At 38.0% G+C, this 25775-nt stretch overlaps 1 protein-coding gene across 4 annotated transcripts in view; it reads left to right on the forward strand.

Annotated features, from left to right (window-relative positions):
- FRMD4B (FERM domain containing 4B) overlaps positions 1-25775 on the forward strand; it is a 407614-nt gene that overhangs the window by 186093 nt on the left and 195746 nt on the right. The window lies entirely within an intron of this gene.

Here is a 25775-nt window from a genome sequence, read left to right on the forward strand (position 1 = left end):
AGCCAGAGCTGTGCCTGTCTCTTTCACTTTTTCTCTTTTGGGAAATGATTGTTCAGTTAAGCCAGTAGAAGGTGTAGCTCTGATATAGTTATGCTTTTTAATGTTTGAAGTTTCCAAAAGGAAAGCACAAGTATTGCAGAGAGTCTCCATCCTCTCTCCCCAAGGATGATTAAGACTTATGGTTTATCTCTTCTACTATTAGTGACCAATTGAAAAGTAAATGTTCCAGGGACATGAGAGCCCCCCACAGCCTCTTTATAAAGCTAATATAATTTCAGTAGTAATTTTTAAGTTGGAGCAGATGCTTGAATTACTAAAACTGGTGAGCTATATGTTTCCTGTGGAAAGGATGGTCACTACGCAAATACCCTTTCATAATGATAAGGAAGAATATCAAATTATGGCAATTCTGTGAGTAGAAAATGAGCTCTAAGTTCAATGTTTCCTGTGTATTTGGAGAAATAAGATTTCAAAAATATTTTAAAACTTGAGAGAACCAAGTATTTCCTAATTCTGTTATGACTGTCAGAAGAAGAAGGAAAAAAAACATAACATTCAAATGTGCAGAAGAAAGTAATAACTTAAATTGAACAGACTGAAAGATAGTAAAATAAAGTGGTGATCATGTTAAACTCTAAATTAAAATTGTAAAAGTGACTCCTGCCTCTGACTATATATGGTCAAGAGTAAGTTAATCTGCTCTAATTTCATCATTTATGAAATGAGAATTTTAATAGTATTATTTTTGAAGCCAGAGGTTTGTTTGTCTTACTTTTTTCTTTTGGGAAATGATTATTCAGTTAAGTCAGTAGAGGATGTACCCCTGATATAGTTTGGCATTTTAATGTTTCCATTTTATTGGGGGGAATTAGCTTACAGTACCACTGTGGATGTACCAGTATAGCTTCTCATCTGCCTGTGATAGGTGTCTGCAGAACACTCACCCCCATCTTAGGATCTTTTCATCCTCCTACACCAAGACCCCAAGGCCCTCTCAGCCCTATCATTTTTGTGTGTAGTCTTTACCTTCAATGAGTTTCTTCCCTCATGATAGCAGATAGATGATTAATAGCATATATCTGCATATACAGAAAGAAACAAAAAACCTCACATCCCACTGGCTATCAAGATTAAATTACCAATTTACTCCCCAAGAAGTCACCTCAGGTTATACACCCACCTCCTATGCACTGTTTGCCACAGAGAAAGAGATTATAATTTAAGTTTTCAATTAGATCTCCCCCATGAGGCAAAAATATTATTTCTTGAAGTTGTGAAAGCAAAAATTATTATTTTCTCTAAGAAACATATATGTAATACATAGAAATATATAGTTTATCTGTGGTATTACTATACAGAGGAGGGGTGACTAGCAAGCTATTCTTTAAGAAGGCTGCTTTAGGGGAGTGATAAGGGATTAAAAAAAAAAAAAGTTTGAGCAATACTGAATTACATTGATTAACTTAGACCAGTGAAGATCAGGTCCATTTCTGAAGCTGAGAGTAAGGTTGACCAAACCATGTACCTGCCAGATAGTAAGGAAGGGTCATCATGTAGGACATGCAACCAGCAATGTCCACTGCACCTGAATTGTTTTTTTTAATTCAAATCTAGAGTTCTTTAAAGAAATTGGATTTTTTTTTTTATTTCTTCGCCTACAAGGGCTATCACCTACACCACAAATCCACTATTTCTGGCAGCCATCTTTTTCCATTTTTGTTGTTGTTGTTGTTGTTGTTGTTGTTGATGCTGGATAGGACAGAGAGATCAAGAGCAGAGGGGAATACAGAGGTGGGGGGAAAAAAGACAGTCACCTGCAGACCTGCCTCACTACTACTTCCTCTGCAGGTGGGAAGCCAGGGGCTCAACCTAGGATCCTTGTGCTGGTCCTTGTACTTTGTACTATGTACACTTAACCTGAGGTGTCACTGCCCAGCCCCCACCCCCAAGAAACTGGATATTTTTCAAGATAAATACAGGGCCAGTAAGATAGCTCACTTAAATAGTACACTACTTTGCTGTGTGTGCAACCAAGGTTTGAGCCTGGACCCCACATCACCACACCAGTGCTGTGGTCTCCTCCCCCCTTTCTACAAAGAAACTATATACATACTCTGCATCCCCAAAAGAATTTTGTTCCATACTCCCAGAGGGGGAGAAATGTTAGGGGAAGATGACCAGAGGGCTCTGAATTCCAGTTCCATCAGGACCCAGAGAGAGAAGAGAAGGGAGAAAAAAATGGTAGGACACTCAGAAATAGTAGATGTAACTGAGAAAGGAAGATAAGACAGGAACATAGGAAAAAATAGGCAAATATATATGTGTATTTATAAGATAAGATATAGAAATAACAATCAACCCATATCTGTGACCTTGGAAGAACTACTGAAGTTTCCACTGGAGGGAACTGAGACACAAAATGCTGGTGGTGGGAACAGTGTGAAATTATACCCCTGCTGTCTCATAATTTTTGTAAATCAATATTAAATCATTAATAAAAAAATGAAAAAGCAAGACACAAAAACTAGATACATACAAAGATTAACACATAAATATTTTTTAATTTTTTTATTTATAAAAGGGAAACATTGATTAAACCATAGGATTCCCACCACCAGAACTCCGGATCCCATCCCCTCCTTGATAGCTTTCTTATTCTTTAACCCTCTGGGAATATGAACCCAAGGTCACTGTGGGATGCAGAAGGTGGAAGGTCTGGCTTCTGTAATTGCTTCCCCGATGAACATGGGTGTTGACAGGTTGATCCATACTCCCAACCTGTCTCTCTCTTTCCCTAGTGGGGCGGAGTTCTGGGGAAGCGGAGCTCCAGGACATATTGGTGGAGTTGTCTGTCCAGGGAAGTCTGGTTGGCATCATGCTAGCATCTGGAACCTGGGAGTGAAGTGGGCAGGGCATACATGTGGCCCTGGGTCCTTCCACATCAGTGGGCCCCCTCCCCTCCTCTGTTTAGCCTTCTCAGTTCCAATGACAAATTTACATGCAAGATAAAGGAACCAAGCCAAGAAGGAAAGGAAGATAATAGGATATTAACATTCGGTTGGAACTATGTCTCACAATTCTGATTCTAGAATTAACAGGAATTCACAACAGAATGGCACTCACAGGAGACAGAGGGCATGCTATACAAACAGTCTTTCACCAAAGTAGGATTAGAATTAGAGCTTTCACTGAGCAGACTTTACATATCTTTATATATCAAATAAATCAGTTTTACTTAGTTCAAGAGCCACAGCCCAGGGCTGGTGGAGGGTGTGTGCCCTGTTTCACAGAGTCCTCAGGTATAACCCCTGCACCACAGCGGAGCACCAGGTCAATTCAGTCCTTGTGCTGCCCCTCTCTGTCTCTATCTAGAGGAAAAGAATTAGAAAGGTGGCACAGGAGCCATGAAATCACCCATGTGTGAGGCTCTGGTGTTGCATTAAATGAACCAAGTCACCTGTAGAATGGTATTATATCAAGTTTTTGAATCAGTATAAATTGAGAGCAATTTGTTGTAAATAGCATCCAATGAAAAATCTGTGTCAAGTCAAAAGAAAAGGAGTTGAAATTAAGGCATTTATTCTTTTGCAAAAGGACATGCAGCCAACCGTGGCCCTTAGGCAGCATCAATCCTCCTCTCACCCTTCTCCCATCTTTTATACCCAATGCAGAACTCCACCTTTGGACTGGGCCTCAGAACTCACAATAATCTCCCTGTTGTTCTTCTCTTCAAACTGAATTAACATCTATTGAATCCTGTGATCCAAATCTTCTATGAGCAACAAAGTTGTAGTCTGGTTGACCAGAAACATTCTTTAGTGAGAGCCATTTCAATGAGGTTTTGGACTAATTCTTGGGTACAGGAAATAATGTAGCCTCTTAGTGCTACCAGCACCCCACTCTCTATAACTGACAGCCTACAGTTTCAGCCTCTTCTCATTGGCACTGGTTTCTTTCTGGGGGGTGCCATGTAGGCATCACATTGACCTCTTGAGTCTGACTTCAACGTACTGGTGGACACTCTTCACCACCACCACCCCAGCTTACCCAGGGTCAAAGGACTTAGGCCAGTAGGGAACATCACCTTTCCTGTCCTGAGCTGAGACCTCTTCTCTGAGCTTTGTCCAAATTTCTCATGAACAGAAACCCTCTGATGTTTTAGGAAACACTCTTGATACAGAAATGATCCCCAAAGCACAAGACTTGAACCAGTTCATGGTGAAAGAAAGGAGTTTATTACACCGGTGTTTAGGAGACTCCAGCTCTCTCCTCTCCGGGAAGTTCTCTTCGCACCTGAAGTCCTGCTTCACCACTTGCAAAGCTTTCCCCCTGCCAGTAGGGACCTGGGGCTTGAACTGGGGTCTTTGTGCATGTAGCATGTGTACTCAACCAGGTGTGCCACCAGCTGGCCCCCTGGGAAAATTCAATTCAGTGGCTTCACTCAATGGCCAGGTGTGGAGACCTTATCTTTTGATATGCAGAAAGGCATCCAGAAAAAATCCAGATAATGGCAGTTACTTCAGGACCTCCACGTGGTCAGTAAGAACATGTGCATCTGGGGCTCCCCTCAGAGAAGCTTACCTCTTGCTTCAGCCATCCCGACCGGAGGTCACATAAATATGTTTGTATGTGTTTGCTACATTAAGTTAAATGGTGGACTTGGGGTCCATTATTAGAATAGCCTATATTGTTTCCCTATAATTATGAATTCTAAGCCATAGAATAAAATGTTCCATTGTAGTCCTCAGTTTTCTGGTACAGAGTTACATATATTTTAAATCAAAACTTCTGCCATCTTGATGACTTCAAAGTGTCATTTTTCTTGATTTCAATCTAAATAGTTTACTTGTAAGGACATCTAGGGTTCAGTCATTCTAGAGAGAAATAAGGGTGGAGCAGGAGATATCCATTACATGAAATACCTGGCATTTCCTGGGAGGTCTTGTTTATTCACATACTATATATGAATACGATCTCCCACCTATTCACAAGGAGTTTGGCAACAGCATTATTACCTGTTTGGCAAAGCTAGGAAGGCATAATTTCTTTGGGATTGAACACTTTCTTTACTTCTAAGTATTGGAGAGGCAGTTACCTTAATTTGCCAAAACCCATAAATAATTAAGGTACTAGCTATAAGGGACTTCTGTTGTAAAACAGCTAAATAAAGAACAAGCTGAGGCTGCACTGAGACTGCCTTTCAACAAAGAGTGACATTATGAGTGAAAGATTAAATTAGTTTAAAGTTACAGGCACGGGGCATTCCACTTCATTTTGTGCCAAGTTGTCAAAGCTGATTCATCATCTACATATCTGTCTTGCTTGTACTGTAACTGGATGGGTTGTGTTATAGCAACAAGTTAGGTTTAACAAGCAGGTTAGATGAAAAATGATGGAAGAATATTATTGAAAAAATTATCACCATGCTTTGCTTTTTATTAAGTGTGACATTTTCATAACTCTTATTTGTTTAGAATTTTGTTCTCACCTCTACAATGTCTCAAAAGTAGAATTAATTTAAAATTTTAAATGGAGTAATTGCCTTTAGCAAGAGGCAAGATATACAAAACTGGGGATATTTAAGTGAGCATAAGAGGTTGGATTGGGTCCCCAGAGGCAGGCAGCTACCACTGAGGGGACAGCATACAGAACAGAAACTGACAGAGGATTTTATCTTAAACTTGGGCAAATTTGACCTTGAACTCACTGGTCTCCTTTTTAGGATCTCTTTTTGCCCTGTGTAAGAAAGGAGAACTATGGTACTCTATTATGAAGTAGAGAGAGAAAATCATGAGATAATGCATGCCATGGGGTATGGCTCAGTAAATGTTAGCACTCACTATCAGTTCACAATAGCCACAATATGATAGCAACCTAAATGCCCATCAATAGATGACTGGATAAAGAAGTTAAGGGACATACACTCAATAGAGAACTACTCGTCAATTTAAAAAGACAATATTGTGTTCTTCAGGGCAAAGGGGATAGAACTGGAAGTGGTTACTCTGAGTGAAGTAAGGAAGTGAAAGGCAACTACTAGATGGTTTCACTTATGTGGAATACAGAAAATTGAAACACATGAATTTGCAAAGAAAGAAGGGAGGAAGGTAGGTAGGTAAAGAGGAGAAGGAAAAAAAACCTATTTACTTGTCCCTACTACTCAGTCCCCACAGTTATCTACATAATACCACCTGCAGGAAAAAACTAACCTGCCTCTTGTTTTGTAAGTAGTTTCAGTGATACTCAGCTGTGCTCAGTCATTTTCATCTTTTCTGTGGTTTCTCTTACAATACAAGGGCATAATGGAGTCATTGTGACTCAACAACTTGGAGAAGAGTAGTTCATACAAACACTGCATTGGTTAAAAAGCTGAAAATATTTACTCTCCTATTCTTTACAGAAAAAAAAGTTTGCCAATGCCTGAATTAAAAATAAGCAATCTATTGGGTGGAGAATGTTAGAGGAAGAAAAGTCCAGAATCCAGTCATAGAAAAACAGAACTCCAAGGAATATAGGAGAATTTTCTCATAAAAAACCTAGTCACTAGGAAATTAATAAACAAGTATTTAAGACAGGTGTTCAGTTTACCTTTGCTAGGACCTTCACTTGAAAGCACAGTGATTAAAGTTGTAGATTGATCTCTTCCTTTGCCTGTTTACACATACCTCAGAAGTTATCAAGTGATTAGCATGGTCTGGTTACTGTGCCAGAGTGTTAGTAACACAGAAAGTCAGAATAGACATTTTTCTTGTTCTCTAACATATTGTCAAGTGGGGAAAGGGGGAGGATAGTTAAGGAAATCAAACACTATGGAAGGATAATTTTTTTAGTATGCTCCAGATACACTGGAAAGAGTCTAAGGCTGACAGGGTTAAAGCTAAGTGGGAAAAGAAGAATGCACACACTGGGGTTTGAAAGACAAGTAGGAGTTAAGAAGATGAAGAAAGCCGGAAGGGCATATCAGGCATAGGAAAGCATGACTGTTTGATTTTTCCAACCAGGACTGCATTTCTTTAGGCTAGCTTTTTTCAGATAGAGAGAACTAGAGACAGAATCAAGGAAAGAGAGGAAAGAACACAGTACCTAAGCTTCCCCAAGTGCACTGAGCGCTGACTTCCAACTTGGGTCTCAAACATGGCAGGGTAGGCACCCATCCAGATGAGCTAGCTCACCAACCCAAAAATATGACTTCGCAGAGGGGTTATAAAGAGTTTTGAAACTCTGAAAAAGAGAGAGTCAGATGGATTTTGATTGAGAATGATATCCAAACTTGAGTGATCTTGTCCTTTAAGATGAGGATTTTGATGTCTGTCTTAAGAACTTTGGGGGTAGGAGACTGGTTGATTTAGAACTAGAGCTGGCAGCAGTGAGGCTGATAGATCTGATGGAAGATGATGGCACAATGGGGTGGAAAGAGAAAGAAATAAGGATTTTGCAGTGATATAGGTACATTAGTCAGGACAAGGCAGGTTTTATTGTGGCCACCAATAGCCCTGGGATCCTAGTGACTTAAACTAGTAGTTTATTTTTGGATCACATTGCTTGTTCATTCACAGGTTTACTGTAAGGTCTGCTTATCCCCATCACTGTGACTTATAGAATGATCTTCACATCATCAGTTGTCATGAAAGAATGGCAAGAGGTTTCTGGGACTTGGCAATGACAATACTTGCCCATTGAATGGCTCATGCCACTTCTCACAGGTCATTGATAAGAGCTGGCCATGGAACCCATTCACAGAGACCAGGAAGAGGAATCCTACTGCAAAATAAGATTTATGCTCTTGCAGCTATAGTACCTTGGAAAGGAAACTCTGAAACAAAAATTAGCAGAAAAATTATGCGACATGCTCTGGTGATCCTATAGAAATAGGATTAAACAGGAAGGAACTGAGCTAAGTTCAGGTTCCACAGATGACCTCAGAGGTTACTGTAAGGTAAAGATATTCCCAGTTGGAACAAGAGGGCTGAATCTTCACCTACTGTCCTTTCACATACATCTTCATCAGCCCCTATTTGGAAGTAATGCCTTTGGGAAGGCAGTATGACCTTGGGATTGGCAGCTCTCTTGAAGGAAAGGCAAGATCCAAAAGGAACTTAGGGCTGACAACTGAAAGAATAATTCTGGGCATCACATCACAGTGCCTTCTACAAACACCTGCCTAACAAGTGTCAAGATCAAAGCCTTTAATAAGGCAAAGTTAGTGGAAGGGGGATGGAGAGTTTGGATTTTATTGATATGAAAGATGTAGGAAGTCTAGCTTTAAAATGTGGCATATTTATCAGGGTAATCTCCTTACTGTACCTTAAACTTTATGAAAGAAATAGGAAACCATGGAGATACTACTAGTAGTAACACATGCAAAAAGATGTTTTTTTTTTATTTCTGTAAATTATTTTCCCCATTTTATTGGGGGGTTGGTAAATGGTTTATACAATAGTTGTTGGCATGTGGGTACAGCTTCTCATCTTCCCATGGGAGGTGTCTGCAGGACAATTTCACTCCCAACTTACTATCTTTTCTTTCCTTTGTTAATATTTTATTTATTTACTGGACAGTGATAGAGAAATTGAGAGGGAAGAGAGAGATGCAGAGATAGAAAGAGAGACACCTGTAGCACTCCTTCACCTCTTGTGAAGTTTACCCCTGCAGGTGGGACTTGGGCTTGACTCCAGGTCCTTGTGCATTGTAACGTGTGCACTGCCACTGCCCCCGAGACATTTTATATTACCATACATCAAGACCCCAAGGCCTTCATTTCCCCTCCAAGTCCTCCCTCCCAATACTCTTTGACTTTGGTGTGGCTTCATTTTGTCTTTTCCCGTTTGTCCCTGTTTTTTAACTTCATCTGACATTTGTTCTCCTGTTTTTGGTTTATCTTACTTAACATAATGCCTCCTAGCTATATCCAAGATGAAGCAAAGATGACTTCATTATTTTTAACAGCTGAGTAGTAGTATATTATATATATATAACAACTTTCTTAGCCATTCATCTATGTCGGGCATATGGGTTGTATCCAAGTTTTGGTTATTACAAATTGTGCTGTCATGAACATAAATGTACACAGATCTCTTTAGATAGGAGTTTTTAGTTTGGGGGGTGGGGTATATTCTCAAGAGAAGGATTAATAGTGTTCTGAGAAGTCTCCAGACTGCTTTCCATAGAGGTTAAGGCAATTTGCAATCCCACCACGAGTATAGAATTGTGCCATTTCCTTGACAGCATTTTTTGTCTAAAGGACAGAATTTTGACTGAAATATGAATCTACTCATCTCTGGAAAAAAAAAAAAAACTTCTACCTTTTCTGGAAATAAAAGTTTTGAATTTTAAGGCAGGAAACAAAATGCTAAGATCCCCCCAAACTGAGAAGGAATACTCTTACTATTTTAGGCTATCACTTGACATAGACTTCTGAAAGATCATTTAATATTAAAAAAATAATAATAAAGATTAGTCTCAGATGATCCAGGAAGTGGTTCGGTGGATAAAATATTGGCCACTCAAGGATGGAGTCCTGAGTTCAATCACCTGCAGTGCCTATATCACAGTGCTACTCTAGTTGCCTCTCCCTCTCCCTACCTCTCTCCCTCTCACACACATTAATAAATAAAGCTTTAAAAAAAAATCAGACTCATGATATTGAAAAGCATTTTTGAACCTTTGTTGCAAAATGTATACAATACCAAGAATAAACTCTCAGGGTTGGGGAAACAGCATAATGGTTCTACAAACATACTCTCATGCCTGAGGCTCCCATGTTCAGTCCCCCATACCACCCTAAGCCAGAGCTGAACAATGCTCTGGTTAAAAAAAATAAATGTTGTGTATAAGAATAGACTGAGGGGCCGGCTGGTGGCACACCTAGTTGAGCACATGTATTACGATGCTCAAGGATCTGGGTTTGAGCCCCTGGTCCCCACCTGCAGGGGGAAAGCTTTGAGTGTGGTAAAGCAGTGCTGCAGGTGTCTCTCAGTCTCTCTCCTTGTCTATCGTCCTCTTGATTTCTGGCTGTCTCTTCCAAAAAATAAAGATAATAAAAAAAATTTTTTTAAATAGACTGAATTCAGATTGGTTTTTTTTTTTATTCCATCTTTTCTTGTTGGAGTAATTTATCTAGAAGCTATATTTATTCTGGGTATTATATATATTATATTCAACTTGGTAGTTGTGGAAAAATGTAAACAGCTCAAATAGAGTGTAAAATGTAGAGTTAGAAATTTTGTAAATAATATCATATAGAAAGGAGACAATCTATAAAAATTAAAATTAATATCCATTTGTAACTATGTACATACATATGCCTGAATATGTACATATATAACATATCTATTAGTGTATCTTTGAAATATACTTTTGCCTTGGAGGAGGTCACAAAAAAAAATATTGTTTACCCCTAATGTCCTAATTATTTTTAGTCTCTTCTATTTTGTGTTTTGACAAAGCTTATTGCTTAAATAAGTCGTTTCCCCTTAACTAGTACTTTTAGATAATCTCATTTTCTTGACTTAACTAATAACTACTAATTGTTGGATAGCTGCGGTGAGGTAGGAATTGTGCTTGGCATATTGCATGCTTCTTAAAAAGAAAACTTTCGGGGCTGGCAAGATAGCTCAACTGGGAAAAATTTGTGTGCCATGTGCACAACTCAGTCTTGAGCCTAACCACCTGACCACTGGAGAAAGCTTCAGGCTGTGGTTTCTTTCCTTCTATGATGGATATATTCATTCATGTGTGTACTAATACATTTAAAGGTATCACAAGGTTTTCATACTTAAGGCAATTTTCTGTATGCTTCAGATATTTTTGGTAATATAATAAGAACTTCTACAGTCAGTTGAAATCACCTTTGCACTTTCCTGCTCTCCCTAAAAATAAATCTTATCCTGAAGTTGGTGGTTTACATTTCCAAGAATGTTTTCATAATTTTACTATAGTTATTATTATCTATAAGCAATGTTACTATTTTCTATCAACAGTTATATAAGAATATAGTATTCTGCCTCCATATTTTTCTCTCTACAATTTTTTTGGATTTGTCTCTAAATTATTTTAATCCTATATTACATTTCATGAACATACCAGTGTTTTAACATGACAGTTTTTTTAATTTTTTTAATTTATAAAATGGAAATATTGACAAAACCATAGGATAAGATGAATACAATTCCACACACTTCCCACCACCAGAACTCCCTATCACATCCCCTTCCTTGAAAGCTTTCCTATTCTTTATCCCTCTGGAAGTATGGACCCAGGATCATTATGGGGTACAGAGGTGGAAGGCCTGGCTTCTGTAATTGTTTCCCTGCTGAACATGGGTGTTGGCAGGTCAATCCATACCCCTGACCTGTCTCTCTCTTTCCCTAGTGGGGGAGGGTCTGGGGAGGCAGGGTTCCAGGACACATTGGTGGGATTGTCTATCCAGGGAAGTCAGGTTGGCATCATGGTATCATCTAGAACCTGGTGGCTGAAACAGAGTTAAGATATAAAACAGAACAAATTGTTGATTAATCATGAACCTAAAGGCAAGAATATTGCAGATGAGATTTGGAATCTCCATTTTGGAAAAAGCTAGTAGGTCTATTTTAGATATATTGCAAAGGGCCTATGACTTTACTAGTTTTTGCCTGAGTCTGACCAAAAGTCTGGGGAGATGGTGTCAGAGTTGGAAAAAGGACTAGAAAGCTTGATCGATCAGGGAAGAAAGTAGCACCAAAATATGGGGGAAGTGTATAGATATTATTAACTATAAACTCTATCGATTTGATCTGGGCCCCATATTCATCAAAGGAGCCTATGTAACTCCTACATCCCTGTAGATCTGAGCTCACATTCTGTGGTCATGGCTAGGAACATTCTAGGCTGCACTAATTTCAGGACCCATCTTCCTCAAGTGGTAGAATATGTTAGCCCAACTTCCCTTTGGAGAATGGGGCTATCCCTACCGTTGTTGATCCACACTGAGGGCAAGGTCCTATAGGGTCCCACAAAGGGGTACACTATGTTGTTCCTGATGGAGATGACCAGTGACAATGGTAAGAAGGATCTGTTAGAGATCTAGGCCCATCATGTCTATGTGAGAATACCAGGATTCCTTGACTCAGGCCCCGGGTGATGGGATGGCTTGGTAGTGACCAAAGAGCCATCATTAAAGTATGCCAGTCTCTTGCCCATATCCAGCTTTTGTAATCCTTATTTTATCTGAAAAGGTTAGTCTTGAAGTGATTGAGGAAAGTGAAATAGGAAGCATGTGAGGGAGGGTATCTAGGTCTAATTAGAAACTATTTTATTAGGTACTTTATGGTGTCCTTTTTAGGTCTTTCTACTTGTTTGCTGCAATAAAACTCACTGCAAACTATTGTGCACTATTGCTTTAAGCTATATATGTTTGCCTAACTTATGAATACATGTGTATATAAGCCTATCTCATGGGCCCTGGTCTATATCTAGGTTTTGAGGCTTTGTTAAGAAATGCACCACATGAAATGGAACTGAGGAGTTCTATGAGCTAGGAAGGGTCTCACCAGATTAATGAAGCTAGAGGGTTGACATCTCTTGCCTGACATCTCTGGACACAACGTTAAGTGAAACATGATGAGGTGGTACTGGCTGTATTGATTAGGTTGAGATCAGTAAATGCAATATCAATTGGTGTGAATTGAGAGAAGCATGCAGGAAAGTGTTATGATTATGCTGCTATTTAAGGTTTAGCCTATAAAAAGCAAAAATAATCACAACCATTCAGTTTTTGTTTCTCTACCAGAAAATTATAAAATTTTCTTGCTCCCAATCCAGAGCTCAGTCCCACTGGAGTAAGAAACCTAGATTCTCATACATGAAGATTGTTGGACCCCATTGTCTGCCATCTTCTCTGATAAGCTCCCTTAGATTTACAGCTGCTATGGAGACCCAGTTATTACAAGTATGTAATAAGTGCTGCCCTGGAGTAATGAAGCCAGCAAGTATTTTTTTTTATTTATTTATTCCCTTTTGTTGCCCTTGTTGTTTTATTGTTGTAGTTATTATTGCTGTCGTTGTTGTTGGATAGGACAGAGAAAAATGGTGAGAGGAGGGGAAGACAGAGAAAGGGAAAGATAGATATCTGCAGACTTGTTTCACTGCTTGTGAAGTGACTCCCTTGCAGGTGTCCTTAAGCTAGTCCTTGTACTTTCATGCGCTTAAACTGCTGCACTCTACCCAGCTCCAGCCAGCAAGTGTTTTTATGAGAATTAACTTAATTCATTCAAAATGTGATTAGATGCTCATTTATCTAAGAGAAAAAAAGCCTTAATAAAATAAAGTTGTAATCCCTGGAACTGCACTAATAAAATAAGGCTTTCACCCCCTAGCACTAAAAATGAAATAAAACTCAAATGTAGCAAAACTCAAGGACCTGTGGAAGGATCCTGTTTCCAGCCCCCAGCTCCCCACCTGCAGGGGAGTCGCTTCACAGGCGGTAAAGCAGGTCGGCAGGTGTCTGTCTTTCTCTTCCCCTTTCTGTCTTCCCCTCCTGTCTCCATTTCTCTCTGTCCTATCCAACAACAATGACATAGAGAACAACAATAATAACTACAACAATAAAAAAACAAGGGCAACAAAAGGGGAAAATAAATATTTTTTTAAAAATTCAAATGTAAAAATTCAGATGCCCCTGTGGAGAAACTTGATTATAAGCTAAAAGTAACCATGATAGAAGTTACCAGTGGAAACTCTGAAACTTACCCAGACACCCACATTTCATAGCTATGTGCCACAGCCAAGTGACTTGACCTCTTGGTCTTCATGTTCTTATGCATGAAATGGACAAGCACTACTAAAATGCTACAGCACTGCCCACCTCCTCAGGCACTTGAGGGGACAGCAGGAGACCGTGTTAATAATGGTCTAACTAAGGTGTCTGATTTATGGTATGCATTTGTAAAGTATTAGATGCTATTTCTAGTTAATGACCATTTAATACATTCTAAATAGTGCTAAGCATGTTATGATTCAGTATTTCAACATATTAGCCAAATAATGATATGAAGGGAGTCAGGCGGTAGTGTATCTGGTTAAGTGCAGGTGGCCCAAATAATGATATGAAGTAGATATTCTTAAACTCATTGGACTGATGTAGAAATTGTTCAAAGCTGTTAAGTATCTTACTATAGAGCAAAAACTGCAACTGAACTCAGTCTAAATCCAATTCTCATTCACTAAGCTATTATATGAAGTGGACTTTATAAATCAGTCATTCTTTTCCTTTTATGCAATTTCCTTCTTAGTGTCCTTTCCCATACTTTTTCAAACCATAGCACCATAGAAATTAATAAACGAAGTGGCTAGGGAGTCGGGCAGTAGCACCGCAGGTTAAGCACAGGTAGCACAAAGCACAAGGACTGGTGTAAGGACCATGGTTTGAGCCCCGGCTCCCCACCTACAGGGGAGTCGCTTCACAAGCGCTGAAGCAGATCTGCAGGTGGCTGTCTTTCTCTCCCCCTCTCTGTCTTCCCCTCCTCTCTCCATTTCTCTTTGTCCTGACATCAATAACAACAACAATAATAACTACAACAATAAAACAAGGGCAACAAAAGGGAATAAATAAATATTTTTAAAATAATAAAAAAATAAACGAAGTGGCTAGTGCCATTTTCATCTTCAGTCTATCCTCAGTCCAGCTTCCAGAGTTACTGTGTTACAAGTGAGAGTATGTAATTAATTCTCCTGTACAAAAGCCTATAGTGGCTTCCCAAATTTGAGAAAAAGCCAACTTTATCATACCTACAAAGCCTTGAGTGATTGGCTGCCCTCTCTGCATTTCTCCACCCACCCACTCCACAACACAATGCACTTAGCCTCTAGTCTTTCCTCTCAACACTGTTCCCTTCCCCAACTTCATCCAGAGACCATAGCTTCCTCGTTGTCTCTTCAACTCACCAAGGACATACTGGTCCAAGACTTTGCCCTCAGTGCTTCTTCTGACAGAAACCTCAGCATCTGGAAGATCCCACTGGTACTTTCTCCCTTCCTTACTGCAGGTCTTTCTTCAGATTTCACACCACCAGACCGACCTCTTCTGACTCTTCTCTTTTCCTTCTTTACTCTTCTCCATAACCCTCTTACCACCTGACATTAGGAATTTTTCTATATGCTTATTTTTGGATTAACTGGATTGTTGGCTGGAAGGCATGCAGACTTTGCTGTGTGCTGTCCTCAGTGCTTGGAACCTAATGTATCTTTCAGAAATAATTTGGTAACTAAATAGTGAGTCTGCTTTACATCAAAAGGCCCACTCTAGCCAGTCTGAGGAGAATGATAAGGATAGTAAAAGCAGTTAGGAATTTTTTTCTGATGACTAGTTAAGAGTTAGCTGATGGGGGTTTGAACTAGTTTGCTGGCCTTATGTGGTACTAAAAAACTCAAGAATTTAGATGAGGAGGAAATAGCTATGGGAAGGAGGGATCTGTCTAAATAGAAATGACTGCATTCCATAAAGTTTTGGAAACCTCATACAGGGAAAAACCATGTGTCCTGAAATTGTATGTGTATGTTTTTATTCTTTTTCATTGTGGAAAATAGCCTCAAGTCAGTGGAAGTTGGTTGAGAATTCAATCACTTGTTTTCTCTCATAGGTATTTCATTAGGGAAGCAGCATTTTGGACAGCACATCAGCTGACCTCCTAGAGCCCCTGTAAAAGTGGACTCACCCTGGAACCCCAGATTTGGTGCACAGCCAGCAACATGTCCCCCTCTAGCACAGGGTGGGGAAGTTGGCAGTTTCTGCAGCTCTACTCAGCTCCATCTGTCAAGTGATCAGTTTCCTGTGCCCAGCCCTGTGGTTAGACTCTGGATGACACTCAGTTTTGCCTGACCAATACTTACAGATGTCCAAACCCTTTGCTTCATTTTTATTTGTTTGCCATACCATGTAAGCCCCTTTCTCTGACCCTGTCACAGATCACTCCATCCACTAAAGTTAAAAATGAAAAGGTCCTTTTTGCTTTTGCCTACACACTTGGGGAAAAGAAAGAAAGAGAAGGAACCACTTCTGATCTTCATTAGTGTTTAATTAAACACTTGCTTTCTCCAAGCCTGAGCTGTATCCAAGCTTTTAAAAGTTTTGCAGGCACAGACAATATAAAGAGAGCTTGACCTGTTGAGTTACAAGAGCTGCCTATTGTTTCTAATCATCAATCTCAAATAGTGACAGAATCATAATCTCTAGAGCAAAAAAAATAATATTGAGCATTTCCAAATTATTTCCTGGAGAAAGTGTATTTGCTTTTAATAGATGATCTTATACTAATTTGTGTTGAAATAGATGTTTTCAATTTTAAGCAGTAAGTTAAGAATATTAAGAATCTTAACTCTCTTCATGTTTAAATTTATGGTGTTCTTTTTTCTTAAGGTTTGTATATGTTAACCTCTCTAGGTATTGATGCCAAATATAGTTCCAGCTGAACTCATATGATTTTGCTCTCAGATTCTTTTTGCAAACAAGAATTTTTTTTTTTTTTTGGTGAATATGTTTTTCCGTTAATAAGCACCTGAAGCCAACTCTGAGTTTCAAAAACAAATTTTTTGAGATTAGTGCCAGGGTTTGAATAGTGCCCTTTATTCACTACTAAGTTGCATCAGCTTAATAACATTTTCAGATTCAAATACTGCATCAGGTAACAAATATAGTAACCAAAAAAATTGGTACACCTTTATACCATATAATGTTCTCTAAGTCAATTAAATTTAATAGTGTTTTTTTGTTCGTGTTTTGTTTTGTTTTGTTTTGTTTTTTCTTAGCACTCTGTTCAGCTCTGGCTTAAGGTGATGCTGGAGACTAAACCTGAGACCTAAGAATCTCAGGCATGGGGAGTTGGGCGGTAGCACAGTGGGTTAAGCGCACATGGTGCAAAGTGCAAGGACCCGTGTAAGGATCCCGGTTTGAGCCCCCGGCTCCCCACCTGCAGGGGAAGTTGCTTCACAGGCGGTGAAGCAGTTCTGCAGGTGTCTGTGTCTCTCCCCCTCTCTGTCTTCCCCTCCTCTCTCGATTTCTCTCTGTCCTATCCAACAACGACAACATCATCAACAATAACTACAACTATAAAAGAACAAGGGCAACAAAAGGAAAAATAAATAATAAAAAAATTTTTTAAAAGAATCTCAGGCATGAAAATCTTTTTGTATAACCACTATACTACTTCCCCAGACAAACAAATAATGGTTTTTTAAATTATTTATTCCCTTTTGTTGCCCTTGTTGTTTTATTGTTGTTGGATAGGACAGAGAGAAATGGAGAGAGGAGGAAAAGACAGAGAGGGGAGAGAGAAAGATAGACACCTGCAGACCTGCTTCACCACTTGTGAAGCTACTTCCCTGCAGCATTTTTTTAAAGTATTTATTCTCTTGTCACTAGGACTATGACTGGGACAAGGTGCCTGCCCAACTTATCCACTGCTCCGAATGACTTTCCTTTTTTTCCCTTTCCTTTCTCCTTTCTGTCTCATTCTTTTTCTCTCCTTCCTTCCTTCCTTCTTTCTTTTTTTCTTTTTATAGAGATGGAGAAATATCTGCAGGAATGCTTCACCACTAATGAAACCTATCTCTTGAAGCTAGGGACCAGGGGTTTTGAATCTGAGTCTACAAGCATATTAATTATGTGTAATTACTAGGTACACCACCATCCACTTCTTAGTAAGCAATGTTTAAATGTACATATAAATTACATATGCATACCCATGTATCTGTATCTACATATGTATGAAAAAGTTTCTAAGCACCTGCGTGTATACGGTGTGACTGAATCTCATTTTTCCAGAAAGTAAAAGTGATGAGCCAACATAATAGCCGAACATACCTTTTGTCTTCCCCCAATCTTCAGTAATATTTTAAAGTTTTATTATGATCATGAAATAAGTAATCAGTACCAATATGGTCATGTTTCATGATTGATTATATTCTATAGGAAGTTGTTATCTATTTTGAAGAAGTTCAGCAAATGTAAATTTGATGAACAACTTCATCTGTTTCTCTTTGTTTAAACAGAAGGAAATAAAAAGGCAAAGAAGTTGTTATGAATATTGGTATGATTACTATTACCATTAGATAAAGAACAATATTTGTGCTTATTTGAGAACCATAGAATTTTTTAAAGATTTGATTATTAACCAATGAGAGGAAACCAGAGCCTCACCCAGACACATGTGATGCCAGGGATCAAACTCAGAACCCCATGCTCATAGGCCCAATGCTATAGTGACTGCACCACCCCCTATGCTGTGAGAACTGTAAATTTTTTATAATTATTTTTAAAATATAATTTTATTGAGATAATGTTGAGTTCTAGCATTTTTGTTGTCACAAGTGTACATTCCCACTTTTTCCTAAGATAGGTGTCACCTTCCATTAAGCTGTCACCCTGTGCCATCACAGTAAGTCCATAATTTAATTGTGATCCAAATGCATGACTTAGTAAGAAAGAATAAGTAGTTATTATCAATGGTCTGTAGTCACCAAATATTTTTAAACGCTTAGTGACATACAAGCTGCATTAATTAAAATTTTAAAGAGGAGAAACCATCCTGTACACTTTGTTTTGGAATACATTTATTTATTTATTTATTTATTTATTTATTTATTTATTTATACAACATAGATACTGATCTGTCTCATTTTCCATAATTGTCCTGTATTCTGTGCTATGAATATACCACAGTTATTCTTACCAGTCTCCCATTAATGGACATTTAATTCTTCAACCAAAGATATGGACATTCTTATATGTAAGACACTTATAAGAGAATTTCTATGAGAAAGAAATTTGGATTTCTTAAATGGTTGTGCCAATCCTTGCTGCCACTGAAGGAACAAGAATCATTTTCCACACTCAAGCTAACAGCTTTTGATTTATGCCATTCTGGTAACCATGAAGAATCACTTTATATGTTTTCATTTTATTTCACTTATTAGTGGAGCTGTCTAATTCCCATAAAGTCCTGAAGGGCCATGGTATTTGGAATTTTAGAGTTGTTCTTGCTCGCTGTACATCAGAGGAAGTAGACTATTTTATTACAGAATAAAGTGGTTTGTGTGTCAGCAAACTAGACTTGAGGGCTTAGAAAATATTTGTCATCTCAAAATGATATGAAATTTCCTTGTATAGTTAAAGTTTATGTAGTACATTTCTGGTTACGATCCAAGTATCAAGAAATGAAGATTTTTGTATAGCCTCTTTGACATGCACTAAAAACTTGAGATTTTAAAATTTCTACAGAATATGACTTCTTTCTACATCCATTATATTGCATGATTTCATACTATGAGTTTCACAGGGAATTTCAACAATTTAGCTTGATCTCTCCCTTAAGTGCTCTATGTTCATTTAGATAAGGTGGCAAGGAAATCATTAACATCTATATTGTTGTTATCATTACTATTTAACTAGGAATAAAGCTAGGGGCAAACAACTGGAAGGGTGCACCATTTCTTTTCTCATTTTTAATCTTAGACACCCCAGGTTTTTTAAGCTTGTTTGGCCCTTTAAATCCTTATGTATTAGCCTAAATATAATTTAGCCAGAGTTGAATTGTCTATATCGGATTTTATGGCCAGAAGTGATTGTAAAACTATTATCTGTTTCCTTTGGGGAGGCATCCGAGCTGATTACTTGGGGAATGATTGAAACTTCAGGTCTCATTAATATCATGGTAATTCTAAAGATAGAACCCTGAAGGTTAGGAGGGATTGACCTACAGATCTGCTATGATTATAGATTTCCTCCATGACCAATCTAACTCATAGGTAAATTGGACTTGTTATAGGAAATCACTAAAAGAAGGCTTTTGTCATTTCCCAGTGTTCAGTGTTAGCATCTTAGGTGCCCACAGGCAAATGTCAAAAAGGCAGCTCTCAGTGTAGGTTTCCTACCATTGTGTTGGCCAAGGGTACCAGTTCTTTTTCTGTCTGCTCTCCAGTTCAAGTAGAAGTCAACCCCAGGGCTTCTTGCTGGCCAGCTAGCTCCCTGCATGATCTTGCACTCTGAGTGTTGAGCTAAAGGGGAACATCAGCTAGAAATCAGAGCCATCAAGGCAACAGCTGTTGGGACACAAACAAGACAATTGTATGATATGATATACTCTGTGCTTCTACCCTTATGGGTTCTCTCATTTCTTATTAGTTTCTTTTCTTTCTTACTTACTTTTTTTTGCCTCCAGGGTTATCACTAAGGCTTGGTGCTTCTATACTACTAATCAACTGCTCCTGCAACCATTTTTCCCCCATTTTATAGAACAGGACAGAGAGAAATTCAGAGAGGAGGGGGAGATAGAGAGGGAGGGAGAAAGACACTTGCAGACCTGCTTCACTGTGAAGTGATCCCCCTACAGGTGGGGAGCTGGGGCTTGAACTGGGATCCTTGCTGGAGTCTGTAAATTTAGTACTATATGTGCAGGAGGGGGGGTGTGGGGGGGTGCATAATCCCTAAGCCTTCCACCAGCAGCCACCACCAGATGCTTTTTTCATGCAGAAGTACTTGATTTGATCTGCATATCAATATCACTCCCCAAGTAACTTGGGGATATCCTTCTCCATCCCCAAACAAGTGCTTAACAACATTTGTTTATGTCACAGTGGCACCTAAAATAACTATATATAAGGTTGTTCAGGTAGGTTACCATTGCAGGATTTCTGACAAGGGTTCTTAGGGATGGAGGTAGTCAGTAGTTCTGGGCATCTGTTGCCCATTATATCCAAATATTTATTGTATTCCGAGTGAAAGGAATCATAATAATCTTCTTCCTCTTGCTTGCCATTTATTTATGCCCTAGTCCTATGCCTAGTCAGTAGGTATTCAACCTACTGATGCCTTTCTTGAAAAGTTGTTTTTACTCTTAAAGTAGCTAGAAAAGAATCATTTAAAAATATGCACATAAGAAAGAGATATTCCTTCTTTTAGAATAAAGATGTGACACCTGGAAGCATGGCAGCTATATTGCAACCATGAGGAAATATAATTGTGAATAGACTTTGGGGGAAAAAATGAAGGGAATATAAATCTGCTGGCATTGCTAATTTGTTGGCTTTGCTAATCTTAAAACTACCCAGCTTTTACCATTGTGAAATAATAGATCCATATTCTTAAAGTTATTATTTACATTTTGTTACTATAAAATCAATTTTAGATCAAATAAAATTTATATCATGAAAAACTTTCATATAAACACACATGCTTCTTTACACAATCACTGGAGTGGGTAAATTAAGATCTATAATAAGTAGTGGCAAAAGCCTTTTATATATTATATATAGGAATGTAAGGTGGTATAGCATTTTAGAAAACTTTTGACAGTTCATTAAAAAATAAAGCATAGCTCTACTCCTACTTCTTTATTTCAGAGAAGTGAAAATACTATGTGTACATACACACTTTGTAAAATAATATCCATAGAATATTTTATTTATAATATTCCCAAACTGGTTTTAGCACAGATTTCTACTAGCAAGAGTAGATAAATAAACTAATGTATTTCTGCAGTAAAATATTATTCAGCATTAAAAAATGAGTTAACTACAAATATATAAAATGCTATGAAAAAAAATCTCAAGAACAATTTGCTCAGTGAAAGTGAACATTCACAAGAGAATAAGTAATTTATGTGAAGTTTCTACAACAACATCAAAAAAATTCTTGTCTATATTCAGAAAAATCTGAGACATTGCATGTGGGGGATGGCAATCTTAATCAATTAAGTTACAAAGCTATTGAGTAGCAAAATCTGCTGACATCAGAAAAAAGATGGTCCTTCAGATAAAGAAACTCAGGTTATAATCTTGAGATAGTCTTCATGCTGAGAGGAAAAGGAGAGAGAAAGATACATGAATGAAAAGGAAACATAAATTGACAGAGACCTAAGAGAAATATCAACAAATTTAAATACTTGGATCTTATTCAACAAACTTGAAAAAACTATAAATAAGATAATCATAAATCTGAATTCTAAATGAATATCTGATGGAATTAAAATTATTATTTGTTAAGGTTTTGTGGGATTACATTTTTTAAAGTACCTGTTTTATAGTGAAATATTTGCAAATAAATTTAGTCAAGGTCTTTAATTTGCGCTTCATAAGTAGTGAAGTAGTATTACAGCTCTCTCTCTCTCTTCCTCCCCTTCCTCTCAATTTCTCTCTGTCTCTATTTAATAAATAAAAAAAATATTTTTAAGAGCAAGATTAGTCATGTATCAATAGCTTGAAACTATCCATTACAGTAGGAGGTGTGTACAGAGGTACTTCACACCAACTTGTTACTTTGGAGAGGGCTTTGAATATTTCTACCATTAAAAAAAAAAAAATCTTGTGTTTCAGTTTTAGAGGAAGGCAAGGGAGAAAGGGAAAAACAAAACCTAAATTCTGCAGAAGCACAGGAAGGAAACCAAACAGCATGCCTGAATGCTAACCCCTGGGTATAATTGACTTTGTGGCAGTTGGGTGGAAAGGCTGCTTTTGACAATGTGACCCTGGGTTGGATCCTCCTCTGTATCCAAGCACGGGACTTTGGTTACCAGATCCTCTGTACTCCATGTTCTCATTTGTAAAGTAGAGATGATCTAGTACACACTGTGTCATTATAAAAGAAGGTAATATGTGTAAAATTCAACATCCAATACTGAGTATGGGTAAGCTATCAGTAAATGTGGATGATTGATACTATTACTGTATTGTATGTAACATTAAAATCAGAATCAAACAATGAATATATGTGCCTTTCAATGAATGCAGAAGCTATTTTATGATTTCTGAGCTTCAAGGACTGTTTTCTATTCATTTTACCAAACATCAGATGAGATCAGATTTGACAAAGTTTAAGGTCGTGACCTGAAATAAACTGCCTGTGCCTCCTAGTAAAACCAGACTGAAAGCAACTGCTCTCATCCTGTGAATCAGAAAGGATACCCAACAATACCTGCCTTTCTCCTGACTCTCTTCACCGTTGTTTTTCCATGTATGGCTAAGAAATACAAGAGAATCCACTTAATACAAGAAACTTTTCTCTTTTTTTTTTCCTTTTTTGTTTCCTCTTTTTTTTTTTTTCTGCCTGGCAGGGAATGTGAGTAACGGACTTTTCCATCAGGGTTATTTTTCCTGGACATGGTGTACCACCCCAACTGCCGAAGCATGTGATCCTGAAAGAAACCTTAAGTCAACTTCAAGTGTTTCTTATCGGTCAGGGGTGCCGTCCCAGTTCCTAGTAACTTATGAATTAGTTTTCTGTATTTGGTATATTTTCTTCTTAAACAGAAGTTCCATTCATTCCAAAATACTGGTTAAGAGCTTTCCATGTGCTTAAGTGAGAGCCATGAACAAGGCACATGTGGTCATAAACTCACTCAGTCCCTAGCTGTTAATACAGCTGAGACCTCTTCCTTCTTAATTTTTGGCACAGAAGCTCACTCTCACTATTCAGTGAACTCCCTACCTGTTTTGTTCTTCTGCTTTATTTTCTTCACAGATCTTACCCATATCTGAAATCTCCTTACTTATTAAATTTTGGATTTTTTATTTCTCAGCCCACTCCATATTTACTTTTCACCACTGCATCCCTACCACCTAACTCAGAACCAAGCAGAACCAACTGTATATTTGAAAGACTTATGAAAAATAAAATATAAGGTTCCTCAATCAAAATGTGTTAAGAATTACAAATCTTCAGTGCATTAAACCAAGTGTAGGAGCCAGTGGGATTACATCAAGGCTACATGCTCATTACAAGGCCTAGAACCTAATAAACACCCCCAGTGCCCCCACACATACATAATTACTAGAGTGAATGAAAATCTAATTGAAAAAATCTGCCATTAGAACTCCTACCTCCTGCACCCCAAAAAGCAACCTTGATCCATACTCTCAGCAGGGGAGAAGTGATAGGAAGATCAAAGGGCTCTGAACTCCAGCTCCACCAGCATCCAGAGAGGGAGAAGGAAAGGAGAGGGATATATGAGGTAGTTATGTTGTCATATTCTCATTCCAGACCTTTGTATGACTATTATCTAGGACCATTTCCTAGCCCACTTATTCATCACACAACTCCTGACTGATACGCTAGTCCTGTAGAACTACCATTTTCCTAACACCTAGTCTCTGTGTTTCTACACAGAAACCTTCTCACCAAGTTCCCCAATTCAGTGTTGATATACCCAAGTTGAACAGTGTTGGTCATCTGGTTAATGATATTTGATAACAGCTCTCCTTCCTCTGATAAAAAGATTTGATAGATCTGTTTAGTTTGCTAATGAATAAAAAAAAGTTAAGAACTAGCTTAATCAGAAGTGGACTCTATCTCCAACTCCTCTGTCAGGAGAATGCTTCCTGGTGGTCTCAGACTCCCATCTCAGTATCTTTACTACTCTAGAACAAATAAAATCAAACACATGTTCTTACCTCAACCCTATAACAAGATGTATGATGGTAGAGGATTTTTTACATGGTTATATATTACTTAATTTTATTTATTTACTTAATTTACTTATTGGGATTGATGATTTATAGTCAACAGTAAGATACAATAGTTTGTATAAGCATAACATTTCCCAGTTTGCCACATAACATTTCAAACCCCACTAGGGCTCTGATGGTAGAGAATGTCTAATGGTTATTACTGAATAGTTATTATGTTCATCAAAGGATATGGACTGTGTAGTTTATCTCTCCCTGTTGACAAACTTTTTGTGCTTTACATACTTTATATCACTCAGTGTCTCTAACACCCATCAAAGATAGGAAATTTTCTCCCATTTTGTTTTAGTGGAAACATTCTCAGAGATGTTAAGTAACTTTTTCAAGACCCTACAACTGCAAAACACCAGGTTTGAGCAGAGTAAGTGGCTTTGTGGTAGAACACATGCCTTGCATTCATGAGACCCTGGGTTTGATCCCCAGGGTCTTTCTGTCTGTCTCTATCTCATTCTCTCTCTTTATAAAATAACAACAAAACACCTGCCAATCTTGTTTGACTGTAGACCTCATATTCTTAGCCATATCATTTACTTGCTCAAAATTCCAGAACATTATTTAGATGTTAGAAATATGGTAGCATGCTACAAGCTCTTGCTTAATCATTTTAAAGAGTGGTAGACTTATTATTGTTCCTAGAGTTTGTGTATTTTTCTCTCTGCTTCACCTTGAAGTGCAGTGTATTTTAATTATTCCCTATTCCTTGATTCATTTCAGTAGTAATGATTTTGTTAAATGCAAATGATGAAATAGATCCTTTTTTGAGAAAACAGTTCTCCTGCCAAGATTTTCTGTTTGTGACCAGAACCACTGATACTGATTAGTATTAGTAAGACTGTCCAATGAAGTTCTGAGTGTAAAAGCTGTCAACATGAACTAGCTGTGAGTACCAAGACTGAATTAAATATTTCTATTTGTATTCATTAAGTTACCCGACTTTTTCATGATATGTACAAACTGAAGATCTGAAATTAAAGGTTGAATACTTGGAAGGCATAGCCCACTTCTGAATAACCCAGATTATGCATTATAAAAAAAAAGGTTAGAAAACAATAAATAGCATTGTATCACGTGTTTTAAACCTGTAACAACGAGAGACTCTAGGTGGCCAAAAGAAATAGACTTTTTAGGTTGTTCCCCCCCATCCCCCCCCCCATTGCTTTCCTGACTCATGTTGAAAGGCTTTTGTTTCTAATCAAAGGAACAAACGAGTACTGTCATTTCCTTGCGATTATATGGCAGCGGAAGGCGTCGGGCTTTAGGTCCCTATTTTCACCAGCATGCATTTG

The sequence above is a fragment of the Erinaceus europaeus genome, chromosome 12 (assembly GCF_950295315.1).
Source record: "Erinaceus europaeus chromosome 12, mEriEur2.1, whole genome shotgun sequence".
Taxonomy (NCBI): Eukaryota; Metazoa; Chordata; class Mammalia; order Eulipotyphla; family Erinaceidae; genus Erinaceus; species Erinaceus europaeus.